The sequence below is a fragment of the Ovis aries genome, chromosome 22, assembly GCF_016772045.2.
Source record: "Ovis aries strain OAR_USU_Benz2616 breed Rambouillet chromosome 22, ARS-UI_Ramb_v3.0, whole genome shotgun sequence".
Lineage (NCBI taxonomy): Eukaryota > Metazoa > Chordata > Mammalia > Artiodactyla > Bovidae > Ovis > Ovis aries.
The window spans coordinates 24,846,736-24,874,607 of NC_056075.1; the positions used below are offsets into that span (position 1 = coordinate 24,846,736).

The 27,872-nt window shown below is 45.3% G+C and overlaps 1 long non-coding RNA gene across 2 annotated transcripts; it reads left to right on the plus strand.

Moving 5' to 3' along the window:
* The first annotated feature begins 2,678 nt into the window (after positions 1-2,678).
* Positions 2,679-27,784, plus strand: LOC121817621 (uncharacterized). Of its 2 annotated transcripts, none has more exons than XR_006057631.2 (4): positions 2,679-2,802; positions 23,083-23,128; positions 23,798-24,010; positions 25,549-27,784. It is a non-coding gene; the product is annotated as an uncharacterized LOC121817621 (long non-coding RNA). The 2 variants fall into 2 exon arrangements; XR_006057632.2 differs by having other exon boundaries at positions 23,798-23,866.
* Positions 27,785-27,872: the final 88 nt, after the last annotated feature.

A 27,872-nucleotide genomic window follows, 5' to 3' on the forward strand; every position in this document is an offset into this window, starting at 1 on the left:
ACAGAAAAAAAAAAAAAAAAAAAAAGCCTAAAAAGAAAATAGGATGGGAGATTACGTGGAGATGGGCGTGTTAAGGCCTCCTTAAACCAGGCCCTGCTCAAACCTGTCCAGTCAGCGGGAAGGACACATCCACGGGCTGCCGAGGCTCACCCTGTGTGTCTGGTGGAGTCTCTGCTGCTCTCCGTTCTGCAGAAGCCTGCTGGCCTTTGTTCCTTGAGGTCTGTGGGTGAGGAATAAAATCAAGGTCCCCATCAGAGCCTGGGCCCTGAATGGCCCTCTGAGCACTTGGCTATCTTGACCCCCCGTGTCAGTGGTGTTGGCCCTACCACTGCAAGGGTGACTTCAATCTGCCCATGGCAGCTCCTTTCTTGGGTGGTTATGGGGCTGCTCATTGTGTACTTCCTTTGCCTTACTTTAAATCTGTTGGGGAAAACCACGGTCAGAAATTGGTGACTCAGGCAAGTAAAGAGTCTGTCTGTAATGCAGGAGTCATGGGTTTGGTCCCATGGGTTTGGTCCCTGGGGAAGATCCTCTGGAGAAGGGAATGGCTACCCACTCCAGTATTCTTGCCTGGAGAATCACAAGGACAGAGGAGCCTGGCAGGCCATAGTCCATAGCATTACAAAGAGCTGGACATGACTGAGTGACTAACACTTTGACTTATCCTGAGAACACTTGGTAAGATGTGCGCAGGAAGCAGACCCCTGGGAAGTGGGAAGTGGATTTAAGGTGCTGTTTCGAGCCAGGGACAGGGACTGGGATAGGGGCTCCAGAGGAGAAAGCAGAGCCACCAGCAGCTTCCTAAGGGGCCAAAAAGCTGGGGTGTCCTCCCCCTCCTTCTAAGGTCACCTTGAAGCAGGCTGTGTTTTGCCCACCTGAGTGGGACAGAGATGGAGAATGAAGAAGGACAGAGGCATTTTGCACCAGAAGGATGCCCCAGGGACTCTAAATAGCCATCCTGTAGCGATGTCGGCCGCTCCCAAAATAACGGAATGCACACATCACCGCAAAAGACGTTTTTCAGGAGAATGTCATCTCCGTTCAAGCTAGCTAGGGCCATTGTGTACCCAGAGAGGAAGCAAGATAGATAAATATTTGGGGGAATGAGTGTGTGGGAGAGATGAGCTGTCAGGGCGAGTGAACATTAGGTAGAATGGATTGCGTTTTCTTTCAGCTTTCCCCTAGCTCAGTAACAAGATCGCTCCTGGGTCTGGGTTTCCTGGTACACATCTCCCCAGTGCCATTCATATTCATTGAGTTCCTTCCAATCAGTGTCACCTGGGGAAGGAAAGGTGGGCAGAGAGCAGGGGAGCACATTTCCTCTGGGGAAGCGGGGAGAGGAGGTGGGCCTTGCCTTAAAGACTCATGATCTGTCAGTTGTCCCGACACTAGACACATAGCAGACAGGTGAAGGGAAGGAGTGTGCAAGTCAGTGGAAGTGTTAGCTGCCCAGTTGTGTCCGACTCGTAGCGACCCCGTGGACTGTGGCTCTCCAGGCTCTTCTGTCCGTGGGATTCTCCAGACAAGAATGCTGGAGTGGGGAGCCAATCCCTTCTCCAGGGGATCTTCCTGACCCAGGGATCAAACCTGGATCTCCCATGTCGTAGGCAGATTCTTTACCATCTGAGTCAGCAGGGAAGCCCTGTGCATGTCAGGTGCCCCTTTTATTTAAAGGGCGTGAAGAGTCGAGAATGTTTGAGTCAGATCGTAAGCCTCAGACACCTGGGGGATTTCAAACCATTTGTTAACCTTTGTCAGGTAACCTTTGGGATCCTTGCTAACCTTCCTGGCCTGGTTGCTTATTTTCTTGTTGCTGGTGTTTGGTCACTAAGCTGCGTCTGGCTCTTCCATGTGCCACCCCGTGGACTGCAGCACACCAGGCTCCTCTCTCCATGGGATTTCCCAGGCAAGAGTACTGCAGTGGTTTCCGCTTCCTTCTCCATTATTTGTTTTTATTGATGTCTAATTCACACACCAGAAAATTCACTCACTGTGCATGTACAATTCAATGAGTTTGAGTGAATGTAGAGCGTTGCACAGCTACCCCTGCAATCCTGTCTCAACACAACGTTGTTTTCATCATCTTGTTTCTCTGAATGATTACCTCCCCAGGTTATTAAAGGAGATTGTAAGGTTTGGGACGAAGCTGCACAGCCAGTCTTGGGAGAAGAGTGAACCTAAGCCGTGGAGGTGGTGGAGCAGCATGGATGGAAAAGTTCCCTCTGGGAAGGAACGGTGTGTGTGGACCTCGTCACAGGAATCATCATATCAGCAGTAACTCAGTGAGCTGGGCGGCCTTGTTATTCCCATTTTACAGATGGAGAAAACTGAGGAGGCTGAGGCGCTTGTACAAGGTGTCACTGCCAGGGAGTGGCTGAGCTGGGATTTCAACCCATACCTCTCTGCCTGCAGAGTCTGCATGCTCAGACTATTATAGAGGGGGCATTGAAGATGCCAGTCTAGAGCATAGACTGAGCTGTACGATGATGACCTAAAATGCATCAGATCCTGACTGCACACTCAAAACCTCTAATCCTGTGACTCTTATCCAAGTTGTCTATTAAAGAGGAAAACGAGCTTCTGCCCCTAATTGATTCTAATCCTCCCCCACCCCCGGGTTCACTGTCATTTTGGCTCTGCTTGGAAAGATAAACACTAACCACTGGACTTTGCCCTCTGAGGATCCTGCTCCGACTCTCAAACAGGAGAAGGCACCCAATGTCTGGTTCCCTCGCCTGTGCTGAGGAATAAAGGAACCTGAAAATGCACTGCCATTTCAAAAAGAGCCTGCCTGCCACAAAGGTAATAGTGTTTGATGATGCCACTATCTTTCTTTCTCCCTTTCAAAATCAATCTTTAGATTGTAGGCCTGAAAACCAGGAGCCACCATCTTCTAAAGGTATGCCAGGGGTTAGAAACAGGATACTACACAACACTTAGCATGTGAACTATGAGTTATTTGTGCGGGCATATATGAAAAGAAAGAAAAACCTAACAACAACCGTCCTATTGAGTTTTGAAATGTAAATGTTTGCTAATGGTTTGCCAAAGAAGACAGCTTCACTTGGGCTGAGAGCTGTGTGTAAAGAAGCATTAAAATGCATCATTTGCTCAGGGCTAAAAGTCATCAGCTTGTGATATTAATGCCCTTTAAAAAATAATTTGTCGGCATGAAATCAGAGCATGCCTTGTGCAAAGCATTGGCTCTTGTCAATTTCCTCATGGATCTACTGAATTATAATTGCATTTAGATCTTGCCCAGAATGAAAGAGCTCTCTCTCTCTCTCTCTCTTTTTAAATCTCCACCTTGGTGGGTGTGTGCTGGAAGAGAGCCAAGGAGGTTAACTAATTTCATCTAGGGTGAAGGACCCCTGCCCTGCAGGCTGGGAACGTGCTGGTCAATAGATGGTCACAGGTTTTTACTGCTGCTCCTTCTCCATCCTCAGCCCACAGTTTCCCAGTAGGGCTCATGGGGGTGATTGCTGGGAAAAGATAAAGGCTTAGGGGCTCCTGTGACAGCATCCACACAGATCGGCTAACTTTATTAAGGCTGCTCTGGCTACAAGCGACAAAAACCTTCCTCAAACTGGCTGAGGCAGCAAGAGGACATAGGAGTGTGACTCACGGAGGCCAGGGACCCAGGGACGGGAGATGAGCTTCGGCCCCTAATTGATTCACTTCCAAAATAAGTATCACACCTGGAAACAGGCTCAGTGGTACCAAGACTCCTATCTCTCCGGGGAGTGTCTGGATTGGACTGTGGCCTCAGACCGTTCCTGGGATGGGGGCTGCATGGTGATGGGGGGTACAAGGAGGAATAGAGGGGCAGATGAAGAGGTTGATTCCACAGAGCGCCGCCTCATCTGAAGCAGCCCCACTTCTCTGGCGGCATGTGGTGGAAAATGCCATCTGAGATAACGATTCTGTTATGAAGAAAGAAATTGAAAATGACTGGGCCAGTTAATTCCTTGGCCCCCTCACTGATGCTATGGTTTCGATGCATCAGCGTCCAGGAGATGCCCGTGAAAAGCATTACAGTGCCAGAATACGCGCAGCAGACACCTGCCACACCAGACCATCACCTCTCCACTGTGTGGTCATTCATGCAGCTACCCTGAGCACCTATGAGGTGGTGACCTCCTGGGAAGTGCTGGGGTAACACGGATAAGTCACAGCATCGGCCATCACGGTGCTTCCTGCCTAGTTGTGATCCTGGAAAGCTGAGTGTTCTAGGGGTGAGGTTTATCACCTAGGGCATCTAGGCTTTTCTGTTTTCTTTCTTAATTTTTTTTTTAGCAGGTTCCTTCAAATATACCCCTGAGTCGGGGAAGATCCCCTGGAGAAGGGAATGGCTACCCACTCTGGTATTCTTGCCTGGAGAATTCCATGGATAGAGGAGCCTGGCCGGCTACAGTCCATGGGGTCTCAAAGAGACACGATTAAGCAGCTAACCCTTCACTTCCAAAATAAGTATACACATGTGTTTATTTTATTCATTCTCTCAACACATGTTTATTGGGTGCCTACCAGAAGTTCTCCTACCTGTGGATGGAGCAGTGAGCAAAACAGAACCCAAGCCTGCCCTCATGGAATGTGTGTTCTTGCTGGGGAGATGGTGGCGACTGCTCTGCTTTTGGTCCCCTTGGTTTGCTGCTTATTCTCCCACTCTTGTCACCAGTGCCAGAGCACCAGGGTCATTTCCCTCACAAGATCAAGTGTTCCTTAGCCAGCTAGTCAGCCCCATAAGTAGGTCTGATAGGCTTAAATTAGTGATTCTCAAAGCGTGCTCTGGGAACTCCCATGGGTTTCAGAGACCCTTTCAGAGGGGTATGTGAGCTCACATGTGTTCTTGTAACAACAGGGAGGTATTTGTCTTTTTCAGCCTTTGTCATGAATGTGCAATGGAGTTATTCAAAATCTACAAGATATGTGGTATCAAAACAGATTGAAGGGAGAAGCAGAGAGATGATAAGCTGTCTGCTATGAAGCCAGCCATTACCGAGACCTGCAAACTCAGAAAACAGTGCCATTTCATGCCACTAAATTTTTTGGGGGGAAAATACAGTTTTCATAAAACACCTAATTTATGTTAACATGTTGTAAATTTGGAGAAGGAACTGGCAACCCACTCTGGTACTCTTGCCCAGGAAATCCCATGGGTGGAGAAGCCTGGTAGGCTACAGTCCATGGGGTCGCAAAGAGTCAGACACGATTGAGCGACTTCACTTTCACTACAAGAACTTAATTATTATTTTTAAATCATTAATATCTTTTAAAAAAAGTCTCACTTTTAATTTCTAATGCAGTAAATATCAATAGATGTAATGGAATAAACAAAAGCTCTTGAGGATCCTTAATTTTTAAAGTGTGAAGTGGTCTTGAGCAAAAAGTCTGACAACTGCTAGTTTAGAGGCAATGGGTATTGTGTACACACAGTGTAATGATCGTGTAGCAGCAGTGGAAGTTATTAAAAAGATGTTAAAGGGGGGATGATAGAAGACTGCAGAATCAGCCTTGGAAAGCCAATATCTCCAGGAAAACTAGGAGACCTGTGGTTTCCAACAGCCTGGTGAGGACATTGCCATGTGTGCTGGACACAGGCGGACATGGGGTTTACCCTGCTGCTGGAGACTGCAGTCCCACGGCCATTCTGGAGTCCTTGTGTTCCCAGGTCCTGGGTGAGGTCTGGTGTGCGCGCATCTCCTGATGGAGCTGGGGTCACCTGTGCAAGCTCCCGTAGCCTGGAGCCTAGCGGACTGTGCATGACTCCAGGTTCCTGTAGAGGAAATGGTGCTTTCTTACCCAAGAACCCAGTGTAGAAAGTGATGGGCAGCCAAAACATCTGACCATTTCCCTTCAGCAGAGCATGTTTCCAAGATTCTGTTTGTTTCCAGAGCGTGTTCCTGGGGCGCTGGGCACCCTCTCTAGATTCTGAGCGGTAGGGAAGCTGCAGATCAGGGCAGTCATGTGTTACCAGTTCTGGTTCCATCTCCCAGGCACTTCTGTCTCTAAGCCTTGGTGGCTTAGGGTTGTTGTCTTTGTGTGTGTGTGTGTGTGTGTGTGTGTGTGTGTGTGTGTGTGACTAATGACAAGCAAGGTGCATGGAATACAGAAAAAGGTGAGGAGTGTCTTTTATATTCTTGGATCTGCCTTCTTTCCTAGGTGAGGAGTGGGGGGAAACCATGCAGGAATTAGGAGCTATTTCTAGGAAGAGTAGACTAGGTCCCAATCTTGGGTCTGAGCTTTGCTTCCCTAGAGTTTCTGGGCAGGAACCAGGTAGTCATGTCAGGGAGCCCTGAGAGGCAGAAGGGAGACAGAAGAGCGTGCTGGACCAGGGCTCATCCACTTAGCAAAGTGGGCATGTTCTATGCCAGCGGTCCCCAACCTTGTTGGCACCAGGGACCAGTGTCATGGAAGGAAATTTTTCCATGGACTGGGCGGGGTGGGGTGAGGCTGGGATAGTTTGGGGATGATTTAAGTGCATTACGTTTGCTGTGTACTTTACTTCTCTTATTATTACACTGTGATAGATAATGAAATAGTGATGCGATTCATCATAGTGCAGAATCAGTGGGAGCCCTGAGCTTGTTTTCGGGCAGCTAGATGGTCCCATCTGGGGCGATGGGAGACGGTGACACCTGAAGTGTGTTGCTCTGTCCAGTCTACTCTGGAATCTCATTGCTGTCACTGCAGAAAGCCCTGCTTCACAAAAATCGGATGTTGGAAGCGGAAACAGGCTTTTCAGTGCCTTTGTGGCAATCTCAGGATATTCCGCTTTGACTTTAATCTGTGGAGATTTGAAGCTGTCTCAAACATACCTTAAACCTAACCCTAATCTGCTGTGTGACTTGGTTCCTAACAGGCCACCAACTGATATTGGTCCATGGCCTGGTGGTTGGGAACCTCTGTTCCATGCAGCTGTCTCCACAATGCTCTCTCTCATCTGGTTTTTCTGGCTCAGAGCAACAGGTAGGCTTATGGAGGGGTAGGAAGAATTTGCATGTGGCTTGAGATGTAATGAGCTGTAAGGCTCTCTCCTTTTACTGCCGCCTGCCGGCGCTTCCCAGGGCCAGCGCTAAATCCCTTGTGGTGATCAGGGAGCTTGGGGTGACCCATTTGTTAGAGTTGGTGCTCACGGCGGTTGGAGGTGGGCAGGAAGGTGCAACCCCCGCCCCTCCTACTAGGAAGAGTAGTCACAGAAGAAAATCATGGATGAGAGGGCCTCATGGATACTGGGACTCGGGGACAGACAGCTCTTAATCGGTGTAGCAAGGCTGTGGGCTGCCAGAGGGTGGGCACCTTATATAACTGCTTCCCTGGCACATGGCAGAGGGTCTCACAGGGTGATTGATGGATGAATGTATGGCCACAGCGTACAGAGCACCCACCCAGTCAGGCTTCTGGCTGCTGCTTCCCCTCCCAGGACTCTCTCCCTCACCCAGTGGACTTACGCTAATAATACCTGGTGTTCAACCTGCAGGAAATTGCCTACTCAACCAGGACTCCCATGAAGATGTCTTGCTGAATGTATTCTTTTTCTCAAGGGGGTTTGAGTTTTTAAAGATGATAATGACGAGAGGGCAATGCTTTATCTAGGTTGGTGATTCTCTAATGCAATTTTCTGTACCTGTTTCCTCAAGATTTTAACTAATGTTCTGTAAAACTTTTGATTAAACCTTTTGTCAAGTGAATTTGAAAAACCCTGGCCATATCTGCAGCTCTTTCCTGAAGATTTAAAATGTACATCAGTGTCCCAAAGGCTCTGAAACATCTTGTGGTTTAAAAACAACCTGTTCAATTGGAAAAAACACACACACACAACAGTATTCTTGAAGTAGGGTTTACATGCAATAAAATTTGATCATTTTAAGTTGAATGAGTTTTGCTGAATGTATACACTTAGTAACCAGTAGCACAATCAAGGTATAGGACATTTCCATCAGCCCCTGAAGGTCACTCATAACCCTCTGTAGCCAATCTGTTTCCCCAGCTCCCAACCCTTGGCAACCAGTGGTTTATTTTTCTTTAACTATAGCTTTGCCTTTTCTAGAGATTCACATAAATAGAATTGACAGTAAGTAGTCTTTTGTGTCTTTGGTTTCCTCCCCTTAGCATAGTGCTTTTTGAGGTTCAATCCTGTTGTGTGTTGGCAGTTCGTTTATTGCCAAGTAGCAGTCCATTGTATGCATATATCTTTGTTAATCCACCCAACAGCTGATGGACATTTGGGTTATTTCCAGTTTTAGGTGGTTAAAAAGAAAAGTGCTGTGGATCTTTGTGTACAAGGGCTCCTGTGGACAGACATTTGTTTCTCTTCGGTAAACGCCCAGGAGGGGAATTGTTTCATTTTATTTGCTCTTCTAAGAGGAAACTCAGCCCCTCCCCATCTCTGTCATCTCTGACCTCCCCACAGTGGGGGAGCAGCGACTCCGGTCTGGAGCCAGGCTCCGAGTCCCCTCTCGCTGCTTCAGAGTCTAGACGGGATGGAGCCTCTGTTGCTGAACGCCATCGTTGTCATCAGCAGATGGTGGAGGAGAGAGGCTAACTGAGAACTCCCGTAGCATAAAAACCAAAAACCAGCCAGAGGAACCCGCAAGGAAAATGATATCGTTATCAGCCAAAATAAAGGAACAGCACCTGTCCCTGCCAGAACCGGAGCTGGGCTGCTTGGGAGGTGGCCGCTCCCTGAGGTGAACCTTTGGGGAGGTGTCTTTCACCCCGCTGCGAGGGAGCTGACAGCTCGGCACAGGCTCCCACTGACCTCACCTGAAGAGAAGAAGACTGCAAGGGCTGGGCCAGGGCTAGACTTTAAATGCTTAGTGAGCGACCCAGCTTCCTTTTGTTTATTGTTGTCAGACTGTCATACCAGGCTCTTGTGATCAAGCTTGTTAATAAACAGAGTAAGAAAAGGCACGTCCCGTATCCCACCCTCTGCTTTGTGTGGGGCATGTACGTGGCACCACCTGGGATAAGCGTATGCAGGCTACCAGCTTCTCTGGCGCGAGGGCTGGGGCTGCGGGAGGCACGTGTCATTTGCAGTCAGAACCAAGAATTTAGACTCCTTCCCTCCCACTTAGCTCCGCTTGGCTCTCAGGCCACGTTAACATCTGGAGAAGAACAGGGAAGAGACAGCTGTGTTTTGCAGCTACCTTTCACAGGCATTCTGGGGTTTTGTGAAAAGAGCAGAAATTTCTGGAATCAGACAGACCCAGGTTCCCGTCCTGACCCTGTCACTGGCCAGCTGAGGCCAGGCCCCTCTCCTGTGACGTAGTTTCTTTGTCTGTAGAGTGGTGGTGGGCGGGGAGTATACCTGCTTTTGTGGTGTTGAGAGCAGTTTATAGGACACAGCATTTCCTGTGGATAAATGAGTGCCCAGGGGGATATCAGGTCGAAATAGGACATTGTAATCCTGAACTCCTGGGCCCACCCCCATACGTCCTCCCCCCAGCAACAGTGTGTACTTGGCAAGGAGGCAAGACAAAGCGGGGAAGCAGGAGAGTGTTTGGGGGAAAAGAACCTGTGGTGAACCCCCTCTTCCAAACACCACACTCAAAATCCTGGAATCTGGAAACCCCAGGTTAAGAAGTTTCCTCAAAGATCCTTTAGTCACCTGTCCATTCGATGCTGGAAGTGGTTTTTCAAAGTCCGTGCTGAATGGTCCTATGACTTTCCCTGGACCGTCTTCAAAATACAGCAGTGGGTGAGAGCGAGGTCTCCCTCACTTTCTAATCCTCAACCTTGGGCTAGGTTCTTGCCCCCTCCCTGCCTTGGTTTCCTCATCTGTAAAATAGGAACACTGACAGTACAGACTTAGACTGCTGTGAGGATGAGGTGGTCTGTATAAAAGGCCAAAAGTGGCCCTTGGGGAGAGGACCCCCTCAATACATCACCTTTAAAGACTTGCCTTACTGTGTAGGGTGTTTTCAGGGGTGAAGACTTGATATGGCCAGTGATACGCACACTGTCGCCTGGCACCTCAGGGTAGCTTTTGGTCCAGGAGGGGATGGTCCCCCTGCTCTACTTGAAATTTCCACTTCAGAGAGTCTCTTTATTATCCTTCTCCTCAGACTTTCAGTGTTTTGTTTTTATTTTTTCCTCCCTTAGAGAACGATTATCTCTCCTCAGGGTCTTTTCCTTGGTTACAAGGAACACCTTATACCCAAGAGATTATTATTCAGTTCAGTTCAGTCACTCAGTCATGTCTAACTCTTTGCAACTCCATGGACTGCAGCACGCCAGCTTCACTGTCCATCACTAACTCCCAGAGCTTGTTCAAATTCATGTCCATCAAGTTGGTGATGCCATCCAACCATCTCATCCTCTGTTGTCCCCGGCTGGTCCTGCCTTCAATCTTCATCAGGGTCTTTTCAAATGAGTCAGCTCTTCACATCAGGTGGCCAAAGTATCGGAGCTTCAGCTTCAGTGTCAGTTCTTCCAATGAATATTCAGAACTGATTTCCTTGAGGATTGACTGGTTTGATCTCCTTGCAGTCTAAGGGACTCTCAAGACCCCAGTTCAAAGGCATTCATTCTTCGGTGCCCAGCTTTCTTTATGGTCCAACTCTCACATCCATACACGACTACTGGAAAAATCATAGCCTTGACTAGACGGACCTTTTCCGGCAAAATAATGTCTCTGCTTTTTAATATGCTGTCTAGGTTGGTCATAGCATTTCTTCCAAGAAGCAAGTGTCTTTTAATTTCATGGCTGCAGTCACCATCTGCAGTGATTTCGGAGCCCAAGAAAATAAAGTCTGTCACTGTTTCCATTGTTTCCCCATTTATTTGCCATGAAGTGATGGGACCAGATGCCATGATCTTAGTTTTTTGAATGTTGAGTTTTAAAGCCAACTTTTCCACTTTCCTCTTTCACTTTTATCAAGAGGTCTTTTAATTCCTCTTCGCTTTCTGCCATAAGGGTGGTGTCATGTGCATATCTGAGGTTATTGATATTTCTCCCGGTATCTGGATTCCAGCTTGTGCTTTATCTAGCTCGACATTTCACATGATGCATATTATTAGCTCAAAACATATGAAATTGCCATTTTGTATTCAAGAGCTCCTGAATGTCAGCAAGTTCATATGGTCTCACCTAACATGAAGTTGGGTTTCCCTGGTGGCTCAGTTAGTAAAGAATCTCCTGCAATTCAGGAGACCTGGGTTTGATCCCTGGGTTGGGAACATCCCCTGGAGGAGAGCATGGCAACCCACTCCAGTATTCTTGCCTGGAGAATCCCCATGGATAGAAGATCCTGGAGGGCTGCTGTCCATGGGGTCGCAAAGAGCTGGACATTACTAAGAAATTAAACACTGCCACTGCTACTGCTAAGTCGCTTCAGTTGTGTCTGACTCTGTGTGACCCCATAGATGGCAGCCCACCAGGCTCCCCTGTCCCTGGGATTCTCCAGGCAAGAACACTGGAGTGGGTTGCCATTTCCTTCTCCGATGCATGAAAGAGAAAAGTGAAAGTGATGTTGCTCAGTTGTGTCCGACTCTTCGCGACCCCATGGACTGCAGCCTACCAGGCTCCTCTGTCCATGGGATTTTCCAGGCAAGAGTACTGGAGTAGGGTGCCATTGCCTTCTCCGAACTAAGCACTGCACAACATCAAGTCACAGAAGCAGTCCTGTCTTTGGGATTTCATAGTTACTTTGGGCACCTGCTTCTGGGCCCTATCCCAGGTCTGAGTGGGTGCCCAGGAATCTGCATTCCTAATGGTCCACTGATACAGCGGAAAAGATCCCAGCCTGGGAAACAGGACATCCAGGTTCGAGGAGCCATCCTGTGTCTGGCTGGCCATGCAACCTTGGGCAGGTCACTTTATGTCTTTTGGTCTTAGCTCTGTTACCTCCACACAGAAATCTCCAGAAGGTGATCTCTAAGATCACTCCCAACCTTGACCTCCTATAGTTTGTGAAATATTTATTGGGTGTTCACTAGGATCCAAAGGTCACCAAAAATTACATTCCAAACCTGCAAGGGGTTCACACTGGTTGGGGAGATCCAAGGCCATGAGATGGAGCACTATCACATGGAATATAATACAATACAATGATGGAGGTGATTTCACTCTGGAATCAAGGGTGAACCATAAATGTCAGTTCAGTTCAGTTCAGTCACTCAGTCGTGTCCAACTCTTTGCAACCCCATGAATCGCAGCACCCCAGGCCTCCCTGTCCATCACCATCTCCCAGAGTTCACTCAAACTCATGTCCATCAAGTCGGTGATGCCATCCAGCCATCTCATCCTCTGTTGTCCCCTTCTCCTCCTGCCCCCAATCCCTCCCAACATCAGAGTCTTTTCCAATGAGTCAACTCTTCGCATGAGGTGGCCAAAGTACTGTAGTTTCAGCTTTATCATCATTCCTTCCAAAGAACACCCAGGGCTGATCTCCTTTAGAATGGACTGGTTGGATCTCCTCGCAGTCCAAGGGACTCTCAAGAGTCTTCTCCAACACCACAGTTCAAAAGCATCAATTCTTTGGCCCTCACTGATGTAGAAACTCACAGGAAGGTAGGGCAGGCTTCCTAAAGGAAAGGGGGAAGGACTTTGGCAAGAGTTGGAGCTGAGACAAGGAAGATCACCTTACTTTCATTTCTCTGGGTATTCCCAGCACACCCACTCCTAAAATTTCAGTAGCCTTGAGTTACTTCATTTTTTCATTTACTTATTCATCTGTCTATTCATTCACTGTATCCAAAGATACACGTTGGATGCTCACATATAGTGAACAAGGTAAATCAGTTCTGGCCCTTATGGATCCTAACCATATAACGGAAGGATCCAACAGAAATGAACACACAACTCAAAGTAGGAGATGCGGCATGAATGAAGATAATTGAACTAGGGGGAAACAATAGTGACTGCGGTATCTTGGGCTGGGGGAGGTCAGTAAAGGCTCTCCAAGGACATGGCATTGAAGTTGAGATCTGAACGTCAAAAAGGAGCCAGCAGGATCTTTCAGAGAACAGAGTGCCCTAGCTAGAGAGAACTGCTGATGCAAAGGGTCTGTGGTGGGGAAAACTGGAAGAAAGAAAAGCCAGGTAGTGCAGGAGGAGTGAGGTGGGAGATGGGCGGGTGGTACAGATCTATCTGGTGAAGCAGGCAGGGTCAGAATGTAAAGGGTTTCATAAAAAAGGAGAAGGATTTTATGGTTTATTCTAAGTGCAACAGGGAACCACTGACTGGCTCTAAGTAGAGGAACATAATTTGACTTATAGTTTTGAGAGATCTCTGCAGCTACAGAATGAAGAATGATGGGGAAGGAGGCAACAATGAGAATAGGACTCTGGGTGAGGTTAGTGCAGTGGTCCAGATGAGTGAGGGCGATGGTGTAGACTAGAGCAATAGCTGAAGAGTGGGGTGCAGGTGTTAAATCCTCAGGGCGGGGAGAGTGGGGTAGAGAGAGGCCAGGAGGTAGGGGAAGGTCTCAGTATTTAAAGCAGTATTTCTCAAAGTCTTTTTCCTGTCCTCGAGGGGAATGTTGTGTACTTGCATCAAGAATGTAAACACAGGGTGTCAGTTCAGCAGTGATTCTCATCTTGGTTGCCCTTGGAAAGTGAACAGCACATTGTTGCTGGAGGAATGTGGGGGACATGCTCTCCTCTACCGATGGACACAGGATTTTTGTGTCCTGATTATTCTACAAACCCTGACTGTGAGGGAGGGTGGCTGCCCAAGTGATAGGCACCATGTATAACTACAGCCCAATGTGACCTACTCAATGCTCATTCTTGCTATTTTGACCCCCTAAGGACATTATGATTCCATGTTTATAAATAAGATCATTTTAATTGGAATTGAAAAACAACTATTTTTGTCCACACTGTGTCTCATATAATCTTTGTTCCATCACCAGAGATCAAACCCAGGCCCTTGACAGTGAGAGCGTGGAGTCCTAACTACTGGACTGCCAGGAAATTCCCCAAATTTAGCTTCTTGATCATCTTTCACGATCCGATAATATCCAAAAATTTTCAATAATTTGGCTTTCACTTCCATTTCATCATGAGAAGTTCTACTCCCTATATATTATACAATAATAAATATTTGATTTATTATGCAGGTTTTCTCTTTTGGGACCATTTCAAATGTTAGTTCTTGCCATAATAATTTTATTCTTTTCAGGTCCAGTTTTCTCAGGTTCAATTTTGTCAATCTAAATTTGGTCAAGGAGCTAGGACTCTTAAGTTGTGTTTTAATTATAAGGAAATTTATCCTGTGCAGTCTGAGCTACTGTCAGTTTTAGGTTCTGCTCTCTTTTCTCCCAATCCTAGTTACTATAAATTGAGAAGAGTTAATAGCTGTATTTGTATTCTAGCTTGTCTAAGAGGATCTTGCCGGCTATTGTCTCAGGTATATCAGAATTGTTCTTGTACCTCAGCAGCCCCGGTGGGCCACGAGTATCTAGGCTCTGGAGATAGGCTGACGGGTTACAAGCCCCAGCTTCGCCACCTTCAAGCTGGGTGGCCCTGGGCCTAGTTTTGTCACCTAAAAAGGAGAGTGATGGTGGGAGTGTCCACCATGTAGGTTTCTGCTGCGGTGAGCTTTGAAATGGTGAATGTGCAGCAAGCTCTTGTCACTGCATCAGTCAATGAACCCCATTCATTATTCTGGTGAAGGCAGGATCTAACGTGTCAGGAAGGCCAGAGTGGGTGGAGGGTATGTCAGCTGCCCCATGTCCCCTTGGTATTGTTTTCCTCTATTTTACTGTCAGTTTCCATCACCATCAGAAGCCTCTTGGGCTCTCATTCCCACTGAGTTTTTTCCAAATGGGATCTACAATCTGCAACAGAGTCAAGTGGAAAGTCTTTAAAGTGCAGATTTTCTGTTGAGCTAGAATCTCTTATTTCTGGCCCATTAATCTGCATTTTAACACAGTCCCAGGTGTTTCTGATGCACACTGGGGTATGCAAGAGATTTAGACCCTCGTCCCTGGATGTCCTCTATGGCTGAAGAGTAATCTGCTCTACCTGTCAGACCAGGTGTCCCACCTTCAAGGTAACCCTGAATTGCTCTCTGCCTAAGGTTTTTAGCAATAGCTTCCAACTTGGAAGCACTCAAGAAAGGCCAGAAGAACTTGACTACCTTTCCAGGGCTCCTAGGGTCTGAAGGCCACCATCTATGTCAGATCCATAGGCTTCATCTTACTCATAATTTTAATTGCTGCTGAATAGAAGCAATTCTATCATTGTTAGCTTTCTAAGGTATAGCCCAACAAAATTATCAATGAGTGTTCTGGTTTCACATCAATGGCAGTTTATTGAATGGAAAACAAATCAATGTACACATATCCAGTACAAATATATCTGAGGTTCACCCTCTCTATTTGCGACCAAATTTACAGTGCTTACAACACAGGAGTTTCTGGTCCCATGACCCACCAAGGACAATGTGGATTCTTTAGAAGGTCAAGTTGGCAGACAGGGAGAGAAAATGTTTGACAAGGTGCTGTGTTTGCCTTTGCCTCCTTGTAAGGCTGACACTGCTGCCCAGTTCCCATGAACCTGATGCACAGGCAGAGCTGATACTTTACATGTAATACTTTACTTGTCATCATACTTTATACGTAATCATCTTCTGCATCAGTTGGTAAATAGCTGCTGCTGAGATTTTTTGCTTGGACCTCCCAAAACTGACCTAGCAACTGAAGAGTTAACATCCAGACTATCAAGGGGCCAAGAAGAGTTGATTGGTGGGTTGTTAAATATTTTGAATACCCCCCTGGGGAACAGTTTTAGACTCTTTCTCAGTAGAATACTCCAGGCGGTCATTACCAATTGATCAAAGTTGGTAGTTAAGATAAAATTTATTTACCATCCAGGGATTAAGGTCTTATCTCCCCCCAGGGTATTTAGTTTTATACAGTGTGCTCTGGAAGTTAAAAAACAAGGCTTCCAGGACTGGACCTCTAATGCTCTAACTTCAAGAGCTGAACGTGAATGGAATTGGGGGCTGGCAGCCTCACGTTTCCTTCTCTGACCTAGACTGGTTTTGACCCTTGAGCGTGAGATAGGGCTATAGAATGTACCTCAAACCCTCAGCCCTACCAAGGCTTCCAGCAGAGCAGACACATCTCTTCCAGGTCTGCATTCAGCCTCAGCACACTCCAGTGTAGAAGCCAGGGCATCAGCAGTTTCTCTGAAACACATTTTGATTTTTAGGGGAATGAAGGGACCTGTGCTGCCTATAGATGACAAAGGTAGCTTAGCATCTAAACAGTGTAACTTGTGCCCTTAAAAATCCTGAGTAAAAATAATTCTGCCATATTAAATCATTTTTCTTTTCCATAAGTAGCAAAGTGCCCCCTGGTTTTAAAATGAATATGGTGTTTTTCTTTCTGGCTTACTTCACTCTGTATAATCGGCTCCAGTTTCATCCATCTCATCAGAACTGATTCAAATGAATTCTTTTTAATGGCTGAGTAATACTCCATTGTGTATATGTACCACAGCTTTCTTATCCATTCATCTGCTGATGGACATATGGAATTTAGGAAGATGGCAGTGACGACCCTGTATGCAAGACAGGGAAAGAGACACAGATGTGTATAACGGATTTTTGGACTCAGAGGGAGAGGAGAGGGTGGGATGATTTGGGAGAATGACATTCTAACATGTATACTATCATGTGAATTGAATCGCCAGTCTATGTCTGTCGCAGGATGCAGCATGCTTGGGGCTGGTGCATGGCGATGACCCAGAAAGATGTTACGGGGAGGGAGGTGGGAGGGGGTTCATGTTTGGGAATGCATGTAAGAATTAAAGATTTTAAAATTTAAAAATAAAAAAAATTTAAAAAAAAAAAAAACAAGATTTTTTATTCTTATACTGTCAGTAAATTATATTTTGAATGAAAAAAAAAAAAAAATAAAATGAATATGGTCATGTTATCCCCAGTGACAATCTGGGGAAAAGTAGAGCTCCTGTGAAGAAAAGAACTCTTAGGGGTATGAGCAGAGAGGACACATTTATACCTTTGGCATAAACGACCATATATGAATTAGATGGTCCATGGGAGGAACCCCATGAGGGCTGCTGGTACTGTTGGAGTGGAATGGGTGGAAATAGTTACTCTCTCCAGGATCTCTTTGTTTGCATGAAAGACTTAGAGTTGACACAATCCTCATTTCATCAGTGAGATGACTGAAGTCCAGAGGGGTTCACTGACTTTTCCAAGATCACACTGCCTTGGCCAAGACAGATGCAGAATCAATAGCATCCTGACCGTGCATTCCATTCACTTAGACAACACGGCAAGGTAATTTATCCTTTTCTTGATAACCAAGAGGTATCATTAGGAACACTAATTACCATATAACATTGCAATATAAGACTGACTGGGGTATGTGGGTCTGGTTGCTTCTCTACTAAGGGGGCGTATTTAGTGCTATTTTGGGGTCTTCTCTTGGTACTTCTTAGGTCTGTCTTTATCATCATCAATCAATCTCTGATTGTGGCTACTTCAAACAAATCATCTAAAGACTACCCCCCCACCCAACGTTGTTGATTGCGAAAGTACAACAGCAATTTAATTTTACATAATGACACTCCCAGCATGGCTGTTGGCGATTTTCCCAGTTCAGTGCTTCACGTTCTCAGCACCTCTCTTGGGCAATGCAGTGTTCTTGGGGGAAGCCTCTCAGCATTATGGAAAGAGCAGGGTTCAATCCTGCAGCTAGCAGTGTGACCGTGGGAAAGTTTCTCAGCTTCACTGAGCCCTGGATACTCCCTTGGTCTTTCAGGAAGAATGTGAGGTTCAAATACCTGCATAGAGTTGTCTTTTAGCAAAGTCTAGTTTCCTTTCTTCATTAGAGGCATGTTCTACCTTTGCCTTTTATTAGGGTTGGTGATGGGCATATCTGGAGAAGGCAATGGCACCCCACTCCAGTGCTCTTGCCTGGAAAATCCCATGGATGGAGGAGCCTGGTAGGCTGCAGTCCATGGGGTCGCTAAGAGTTGGACATGACTGAGCGACTTCGCTTTCATGCATTGGAGAAGGAAATGCCAACCCACTCCAGTGTTCTTGCCTGGAGAATGCCATGGACGGAGGAGCTTGGTGGGCTACAGTCCACGAGTCGCAAAGAGTCGGACACGACTGAGCAACTTCACTTCACTTAGTTCTGCAGAAGAACTCAAAGACATTGTTATGTGTATCCCTTGAAGTGGAACCAGTATCTTGTCCTAAGGCTTCTCTATTATCAGATATGCAGATGACACCACTCCTATGGCAGAAAGCAAAGAACTAAAGACCCTCTTGATGAAAGTGAAAGAGGAGAGTGTAAAAGTTGGCTTAAAACTCAACATTTGGAAAACTAAGATCGTGGCATCTGGTCCCATCACTTCATGGGAAATAGATGGGAAAACAGTGGAAACACTGTCAGACTTTATTTTGGGGCTCCAAAATCACTGCAGATGGTGACTACAGCCATGAAATTAAAAGACGCTTACTCCTTGGAAGGAAAGTTATGACCAACCTAGACAGCATATTCAAAAGCAGAGACATTACTTTGCTGATAAATGTCTGTTTACTCAAAGCTATGGTTTTTCCAGTAGTCATATATGGATGTCAGAGTTGAACTGTAAAGAAAGGTCAGTACCAAATAATGGATTCTTTTGAACTGTGGTGTTGGAGAAGACTCTTGAGAGTCCCTTGCATAGCAAGGAAATATAACCAGTTCATCCTAAAGGAAATCAGTCCTGAATATTCATTAGAAGGACTGATGGTGAAGCTGAAACTCTGATCCTTTGGCCACCGGATGCAAAGAACTAACTCATTTGAAAAGACCCTGATGCTGGGAAAGATTGAGGGCGGGTGGAGAAGGGGACAACAGAGGATGAGATGGTTGGATGAGGATGAGCTGGTTGGATGGTATCACCAACTCAAAGGACATGAGTTTGAGTAAATTCTGGGAGTTGGTGATGGACAGGGAGGCCCAAGAGCTGGACACGACTGACTGAGCGACTGAACTGAACTGAACTCATTGTCTCTTGACTGCCCCTCCCTTGTTTCAGCATCTCCTCTCTTCCTTGATTAGCAACTGTTTGAAACTGCCCTTTGGAACTCTGGGAAGGTCTTGGAGACTGAAGCCTATTTCCTACAATCAAGAAACAGGGGACACAGAAAAGTGTCCATGCCCAGGATCCCCACAGGGTCCTGCTTGGTTTTGTTATCATCTCTTTTTGGAAAGTGGCCCCGTTGCAGAGAGTCCTTCTCAGGGAGAATCAGATTCAGAGGACCAACTTCAAAGCCCTTGTAAAACAAGCCAGGCTGCTCCTTCCCCGGGGGCACAACAAATGGGACGAGGAAGTCTCCAAGGCAGTCAGTCCATCTTTCGGAGGTAATGAATTTGCGGGCGCTGAGAGTTCCTCAGCCTTCAGCCAGTCTCTTTGCTCCTTAGCAGCAGCTTTAGTTGCCTAATCAAGGGTCTGCCCATTCCCCACACTGCTGGTTGTGTGGACGCAGAGGGGGCTGGTGGAGAGGTTAAGATGAGGTAAGAGAAGCCTCAGAAAGAGAGTTGAGAGGGCAAGACTGGGGGGTTCCAGCGAGAGGGAGAGGAGTCTGCTGTGCTCTCTGCACCCAGGTTCCTCACGATGCTGCTCTTAACAACAAAACTCCTCTCTCCTCCAGTCATTTCCAGTGGGCTTTTAGTTCAATTCAGTCACTCAGTCATGTCCAACTCTTTGCAACCCCAAGGACTGCAGCACACCAGACCTCCCTGTCCATCACCAACTCTCAGGGCTTGCTTAAATTCATGTCCATTGAGTTGGTGATGCCATCCAACTATCTCATCCTCTGTTGTCCCCTTCTCCTCCTGCCTTCAATCTTTCCCAGCATCAGGGTCTTTTCTAATGAGTCAGTTCTTTGCATCAGGTGGCCAAAGCATTGGAGTTTCAGCTTCAGCATCAGTCCTTCCAATGAACATTCAGGACTGATCTCCTTTAGGATGTACTGGTTGGATCTCTTTGTGGTGCAAAGGACTCTCAAGAGTCTTCTCCAACACCACAGTTCAAAAGCATCCATTCTTCAGTGCTCAGCTTTCTTTATAGTGCAACTCTCACATCCATACATGGCTACTGGAAAAACCATAGCTTTGACAAGACGGACCTGTTTTGGCAAAGTAATGTCTCTGCTTTTTAATACGCTGTCTAGGATGGTCATAGCTTTTCTTCCAAGGAGCAAGCATCTTTTAATTTCAAGGCTGCCGTCACCATCTGCAGTGATTTTGGAGCCTCCCAAAAATAAAGTCTGTCACTGTTTCCACTGTTTCTGCATCTATTTGCCATGAAGTTATGGGACCAGATACCATGATCTTAGGTTTCTGAATGTTGAGTTTTAAGCCAGTTTTTTCACTCTCCTCTTTCACTTTCATCAAGAGGCTCTTTAGTTCTTCACTTTCTGCCATAAGGGTGGTGTCATCTGCATATCTGAGGTTATTGATATTTCTCCTTGCAAGTTTGATTCCAGCTTGTGCTTCATCCAGCCTGGCATTTCACATGATGTACTCTGTATATAAGTTAAATAAACAGGGTGACAATATAAAGACTTGATGTACTCCTTTCCCAGTCTGGAACCAGTCTGTTGTTCCATGTCTGGTTTTAACTGTTGTGTCTTAACCTCCATACAGATTTCTCAGGAGGCAGGTATGGTGATCTGGTATTCCCATCTCTTGGAGAATTTTCCACAGTTTGTTGTGATCTACAGAGTCAAAGTCTTTCGGGACCCATTATAAACAGACCTCAGCTAATTTCTTCATTGAATAACCTATGGGTCACGTGGTAGATTTCTTGAGAACCGGAAGTCAGTGTTTCCATTCTTATCTCCGGACCTGTGCACACTACAGGCTGGGGCAAGGAAGAGATGCTGCAGGGCTAGTTGCTGGAGGCCTAGTAGGTGATGTTTAATGGCTGATGAGCTTGGGTGGCACCAGGCTGGGCATGGGGATAGTGTTTGCCCACAGAAATGACAACATTGCTTGGACATTTTAGGGACAAAACACCTGTATATGTGTATATTTATGAGTCTGGTCCCTTAAACATATCATTTATGGCATTGTTTGCAGTGGTTTTGCAAAGGAAAATCCATTTGAATACAGTATTCTCAGATTGCCCTGTTCACTCAGTCATTAAGATATATTACCCTTGTAGATTACTTGAGCCTTATAGTTTTTGGGTTTTCAGCCCTCTCCAAAGCTCCTCCAGACCCCTGCCAGTGAGACGTGTGGGGAAGGTTGTAAATGCCTTTGCTGTATCTTTCTGCCTAAGTATTTGCAGCAGATTTTATGGAGCTTGTAAATAGGAACTGATTTTCTTTTACATATGTGAGTCAGCCTTATTTGGGTCTAAAGTGGACTTTATGAACCTGCACGGGTTAGAATAAACACTGTGCCCAGCAATCAGTTCTATATTTAGTTCTTAAATAGGCTAGGCTTTTTTGTATGTGTGTATATGTATGTGTGTATATGAGAGCTGCATATTAAGAAAAAAATTAAGTGTGAATACTGCTGGCTTGTGTGAAGCTGACTGATCTAAGGATGGGCCTGGGAGAATTCCTGGCCAGGTGGAGCCACAGCCAACAGCTAAGGGATCTCTTTTTCTCCTGGAAGTCATTGTTTCTTTACCTATAAAATGAATAGGATGGGTCCCCACAAAACCCTAGGATGGTTGTGCAGATCAAAGAAAGCAGGAAAGCAAAGTGGTGGTGTCTAGCTGGGACTCGGTAAATACCTACTACTTATGGAATCTCAACCTGGAAGGGACTGGAAGTTTCTGGAGGAGAACATTCCCAGGAAGCCCAGGGTCAAAGAAATAATAATAGGTTTTTACATTGAATGAAAGTATCAAAGTCCTGCTAAAGAAAAGTTCCCATTGAAAACTGTTGTCCTGGCTCATGATCAGTAATAGAGGAGTGAGATGGGGAGATAGGAGGGATGGTAGAGGACAGGGCCTCTCAAGCTGGACTGCTTGGGTTTGTGTCTCAGCTCAGGCACTTTAGAAGCTGTGTGACCCTGGACATGTCATTTAGCCTCTCTGTGCCTCAATCTCTTCACCTGTAGGATGGGTATAATCAATACCAATGTTCTAGTGATAGCATATGGACATACTTACAGATGTAAAATGCTTAGTGTGCCTGGCACACAGTGCTTGTTATTATTATCATTATCTTTATCTGTATTAATGGTGGTTACAAAAGGGGATTTTGTTGATAGAGAGACTTGGACTTGAGTCTTAGCACTGCCACTTACCAGCTCCATGACTTCGGATAATTACTCAACCTTTCTAAGTCTCTGTTCCCTCATCTGTTATTTGGGATGTCTTTTCTCCTGGGGTTATTAGGAGCATCAAATGAGATAAGATGTTTAAAGTATTGAGCCTTGTGCCTGTCATAGAAAAAGCACTTAATCAATGTTATCTATTTTATTATCTCAAGAACTACTTGAATTTAATACCATTCATTCAACAAATATCTGTGAAGCTGGTGTGGAGTGTAGGCCTGGTATGGAATGAGGTTTCTTCCTTCTCTAATGAGGGAATGTGGACATCTTTTCTGTTTTGGATGAATATTTGCTTCTTCCATTGTAGTTAGAACATTGTAAGATTGCACGAAAAAATCTGGAGAAGAGACTAAAGGTGGGGCAACTTGAAGCCTCAAAAGGCAGCTTGGCTCTGAGGATTAGTGCTCTCGTGGGGAGACCCAGGTACAAGCAGTTGCACGTCAGGAACCTGGGACCAGAGCCTGTGGGGACTTCCAGGGTGACCACCCATCCTGGTCTTTGCCACTTACTGGTAACTGTGCCCCCTTTCACTTGAAAACTGTCCTAGGTTAGATGTTAAATTATCCAATTCCTCATACTTGAGCTACTTAAGAGAAACACCCCCTTATATCTCAAAAGGGTGTGGCTGGAAGCACCAAGAGGCCTGTTCTGACTTTGGGAAGGCAGCTTGGCATTTTGTTGGGTCGAGGGGGTGAGGGGGCTTCTCAGGGGTGGTAGGGGAGGCCACAGGAGGGGACATCATGGAGAACCCATTTCCTTCCCTCACCTGGAAGCATATGAATGTTTCCTTTTTCCTCTCTTTTTCCAGGTCAGCACACACTTTGGGAACTTTGTCATCTTCCTAGATTCTGAAAGTGAGTGGCTACTTGCCAGAGGGAGAGTGGTACAGAGAGGACAAATTAAAATGACAACAGAGCAACAAAAACCCACATAAAATAAATAAGCCACTGGCTCCAGGGAAGAAACTTCTGGGCTGAATTTGCATCCTGTTCTCTCCTGATTGTTGCCACGGTTGTTATTGGGGGAGGGAAAGTGGTTGGTGGAGGGGTGCTCGCCCGCTCAGCTCTTGAGTTCTCACTTCTGCTTTTCAGCTCAGTGATGAGGACAGCCAGGATGGAGGGGGATGGGACCACAGGAGAGGAGGCATTGACTAAATATTTTAGAGCAGTGCTCACTAAGATTCTTGTTAAAAAATAATTACATATAAATAGCAAACTAGAGATCCCCCAAGATTTCTGCAGTGCTGATGTGTTACTTTCAGTAGCAGGACAAAAAAATTGTTTTTGAAGACTAATAAGATCCCCTGGAGGAGGACAGGGCAACTCATTCCAGTGTTCTTGCCTGGAGAATCCCATGGACAGAGGAGCCTGGTGGGCTACAGTCCATAGGGTTGCAATGAGTCGGACATGACTGAAGATACTTAGCATGCACGCAAGACTGATAGTAAAGCTTATATAATGATAACAGTACACCAGATTTTCATCAGAGTGTTTCACATGTGTTTACTTCTCTAATCCTCACAGCAAACCTCCAGTTGGCCATATCATCATCCTCTGTTTCCAGATGTGGACCCTGAGGCACAGAGAGCTTCGGTAACTTGCCCAAAGTCATATGTCTGGTCAGTGGCAGAGAGTCTACCTGGGAAGCCAGTCTCCAGAGCTAAGTTCTTAAGCAAACTCTGTATCACCTTCTGGGCTGAAAGTCAGGCTGAGACCAGGGAACTGAGGCACAAAAAGGTGAGGCTTAAGTTACACAGCTAGGAGGTGAGAGCAGGACCCAAGCTCAGCTGTGCCATGCTCCAGAGGTGTTAATGCTTAGCAGTTATAACGCTTTTTCTCTTTCTCATTGGGTTCCCCAAAGGATTGTTGTGAAGGTCAAGTGAGACACGGTACATGGTATGTGGATGTGTTTGTGTGTTAAGCTGCTTAGTCGTGTTCGACTCTGTGCGACCCCATGGACTGCAGCCCACCAGGCTCCTCTGTCCATGGGGATTCTCCAGGCAAGAATACTGGAGTGGGTTGCCCTGTCCTCCTCCAGGGGATCTTCCCAACCGAGGGACTGAATCCAGGTCTCCCGCATTGCAGAAGGATCCTTTACCAACTGAGCCACCAAGGAAGTCCGTTGTAAAGCACCAAACAAGCTGTCATTCAGACACTAGATCTGAGGACAAGGGGGAAAGACACTTTCCTTGTGTCCAGGGATGGCTTAGGCAGAGGCTGGCGGAGAGAAACCCGCGCATTTGCAGCAAGTGGACCCAGCAGTGGGGATATAAGGTGTGAAGGAAAATCGGGTGGGGTCCTAAAACCGGGCAGACAGGAGGAGGGGAATGTTCCCCCTCCAGTGCTAGATGATCGGGCCAAGAGATCCAGCCTTCTCTCATCTGTGCCCATGGCTCAGAGAGCCCAAGGATAATAAAGCAACATCACCACCGGGGACAATGACAGCAACTTTCTTTTAGCCAAAGACATTCGATCTTCCTCTCACCAAACTGTCCTTTCTTCAGGCTGTTTCCAAGCCTCTCCCCAGGTTATGAGCTCTTTGCAGGCACCTCTGCAGTGGGGTCCTAACTTGCATCTCATATGGACATCTTTATCTTGAGCTACAGGGCTCCTCTGAGATGCAATTTGCCTACAGAAACACACTTACTGTGGATCTTGAAAGTGGCTCCTTCCCTCCTCCCTTCCAACCTTTACCCCACCCCCCCACCGCCTAGTTTTCCCAAATCCTGGAGCCTGCTAAAGGCTCAGTGGTTTCCCAGGGGGGCACATATGCCTGTCTTTCTCTTCAGGCTGACTTATTGTACACGCCTTTCATCTGCTCAGAATCTGATTTAAATATGAATCCATAGAGCCCAGACACCCAGCCCTCAGAAGAGCTGTAACTTTGTTATATTTTATTTTGCCCAATCATAGCAGTTGTCTTATTCTCCTCTGCTCTGCAAGGTCCTGTCAAAAGAGACTAAATGACAACCTTTGGAAAGAGAGCAACCTCAATCACGTGAAAGTAGTTTATTTTTAATCCGCCACACTGCAGCTGTCCCCTAGTTGTTTGTGAATATGTATCAAGCCCAAACTTTGGAATTTTGATAACTGGCTTCTTGCCGTTTCATTATTTCTCCTTCTCTTCTGTATCTGATATGTGTGAAAAGTTTCCCAAGAATATATCCAGTAAATGCATCCTAGACTGAAAGATAGGCACAGTAAAGTGCAATATAGTAAAGCCTCCGTTATTCACTGATTTAATGAATGTTATTTGAATGTCTTCATTGTTTCAGGTACTGGATGTGGTGCTGGCGACACAGTAATAAGGAAGGCCAGAGTCTCTGGCCTCACAAACATACTGGCTAGTGGAGCAGAAGTCAATGAAAGAGCAAATAAAGGCATTTTACACATTGTGATAAATTCTGGGAGTGAAGCAGGTGGAGATATTATGATCCAATATGGCCGTCCCAGTACCGAGCATGGTGAACGGATCAGTGTCTGTTTTCCAGGAAACATAATTCTCTGAATGCAGCCTAAAACTGCATTTGGGTTGTTTCTTTTTTTATCAGCCACTTTACACTTTTTATCTGTATTGAGCCAAAATAAAATTTTTATTATACAAAGTATTTTCAGTAAATGCTTTATTATACAAAGCAACTGCAGTAAATATGTAAAACAGAAAGAAGGTGACCTGAATTATCACCACTGAGAATTACTGCTACCTTTTGGATCTTCTTTCTATTAATAACTGTGTTTGCGTATGTGTCTGATAAATTTTATGAACTGGTTTGATCGACTTAAGAAAATGTTACATGTTATTTTCCCCCACGTCAGGAAGTATCCTACATTATCATCCATAGTGGTGACATCATATTGCACTCTGTGGTCAAGCAAAATACCTCATCTCTTTTGGATGCGAAGCAGTTAAACCAGGTCTTCCTCCTTCTGTACTTGTGTAATTTTTTCTTTTCTAACCTAAATATAGGACTTTACATTTTTATTAAAAAATCATATTGTTGCTTTTAAGATAAATTATTAGTCTGTTATGATCTTTTAAGTCCTGATTTCATTAACCAATCTCTCCCATGTTGATACAATTTTAAAATCAATAAGGATCAAAATCACTGATACATCATTTTAAGTAGGATAGAGCCTCATAGTATTCCCTTGGAAACCCCCCTACAGTTACTCCATTGATCAAACACTGTTTAGCTCTGATCAATTAATAATTTTAGCTGTACTATCCCGTGGCTTGTTTCTCCACTGGAAAATAAGAACTTTCAAAAACAAGAAAAAATACTGCCAATCACCTTACCATTTGGATTCGTTATACCTGCCATATTCCCTTTTATGCTCATCTTATAATTTTATTAATGACAGGAGATTGGTTTGGTATTCCTTGCTCTTTTTGAATTCATGCTGTTGTTCTGGAGGGAAAGAAATTGGTCAAATACTAAAATCCAATTCAAATTCCTTGTCATTCTTGAATGTACAGATTGGGCTTAAAGGTCTTAATCTTGATACATCCCTCAATTTTGAGATTAAAACTATTTTTTTTCAGACTAAGGTGTTATTGTTGTTTCTCTTGTTATGTACAATTGCTGGTGAAACAAAATGGGACTAATTAGTTCCTTTAAAAAATATTTAATTTAAGAAATGAACACATTTTTCTAATGTGTTAAAAAACCAACTGTTTAACTTTTCCAAGGATTAAATACAACTCACTGGACTGTAAATAATAAAATTCATTAAAAAATCCAGACAATTTTTCAATTCCTCACAGTCCTTCAGAGAGCATTCCCTGTGGCTTGGCATTCTCATCTTTAAGTCCTGTAAGCACACTTCAGTGTAGCTCAGGTGGGCCAAGCAATGTGGACTCACTCAAGGCAATGGAGAGCCTTTTTCCATCTTCTCATTTATCTCAGATTTCTGAGCCCTGAAAAAACATTTGTTCCACCCTCTCCATATGATGTTTGCTTTTCTTGAAATGATAGAGGCAAAATACAAGTGGAATAATTAGTTGTGTTTTCTACTTCCTCTTCCAATAATGTCACCAGCTTCAAATAATGGAACCATTTATTTCCTCTCTCAATTGAGAGAGAGGAATTTGCTCATCTTGAGATTCTCCATGGTGCCCAACACAAAGTCTTACTTGTTATGGGTGTATTAGGTAGAACCTTTTTTGGGTGCAAGGGATAGAAATCCAATACAAATTTTCTTAAACCAAAACATAGAAACACACACAAACGTGTGTGTGTGTGTGTGTGTGTGTGTGTGTGTATATGTGTGTGTGTGTAGGGGGGTTGCTTTCAATGAGGTCTAAATGCTGTGTTTAAAGCAAGGGCTTAGAGTACAGAAATTCTATCATGGAGGTGCTGAACACAGAAAGTTCTATGACATGTTGGGAGTTATGAGCAAAAGAAGTATTAAACTGAATCCCCAAAATATAAAATGTAGCCAGGTCTAGACACCATGTTGTATCTGAGTAATTTTTGTGCCAATAAATGATATCAAGATTTTTAAAAAAAATCAGAGTGTTTGTTCGATATATATATATATATTGAATTGGCCAAAAAGTTTTTGCCATCCCAGTGTATTTCAACAGCACATTAACTTA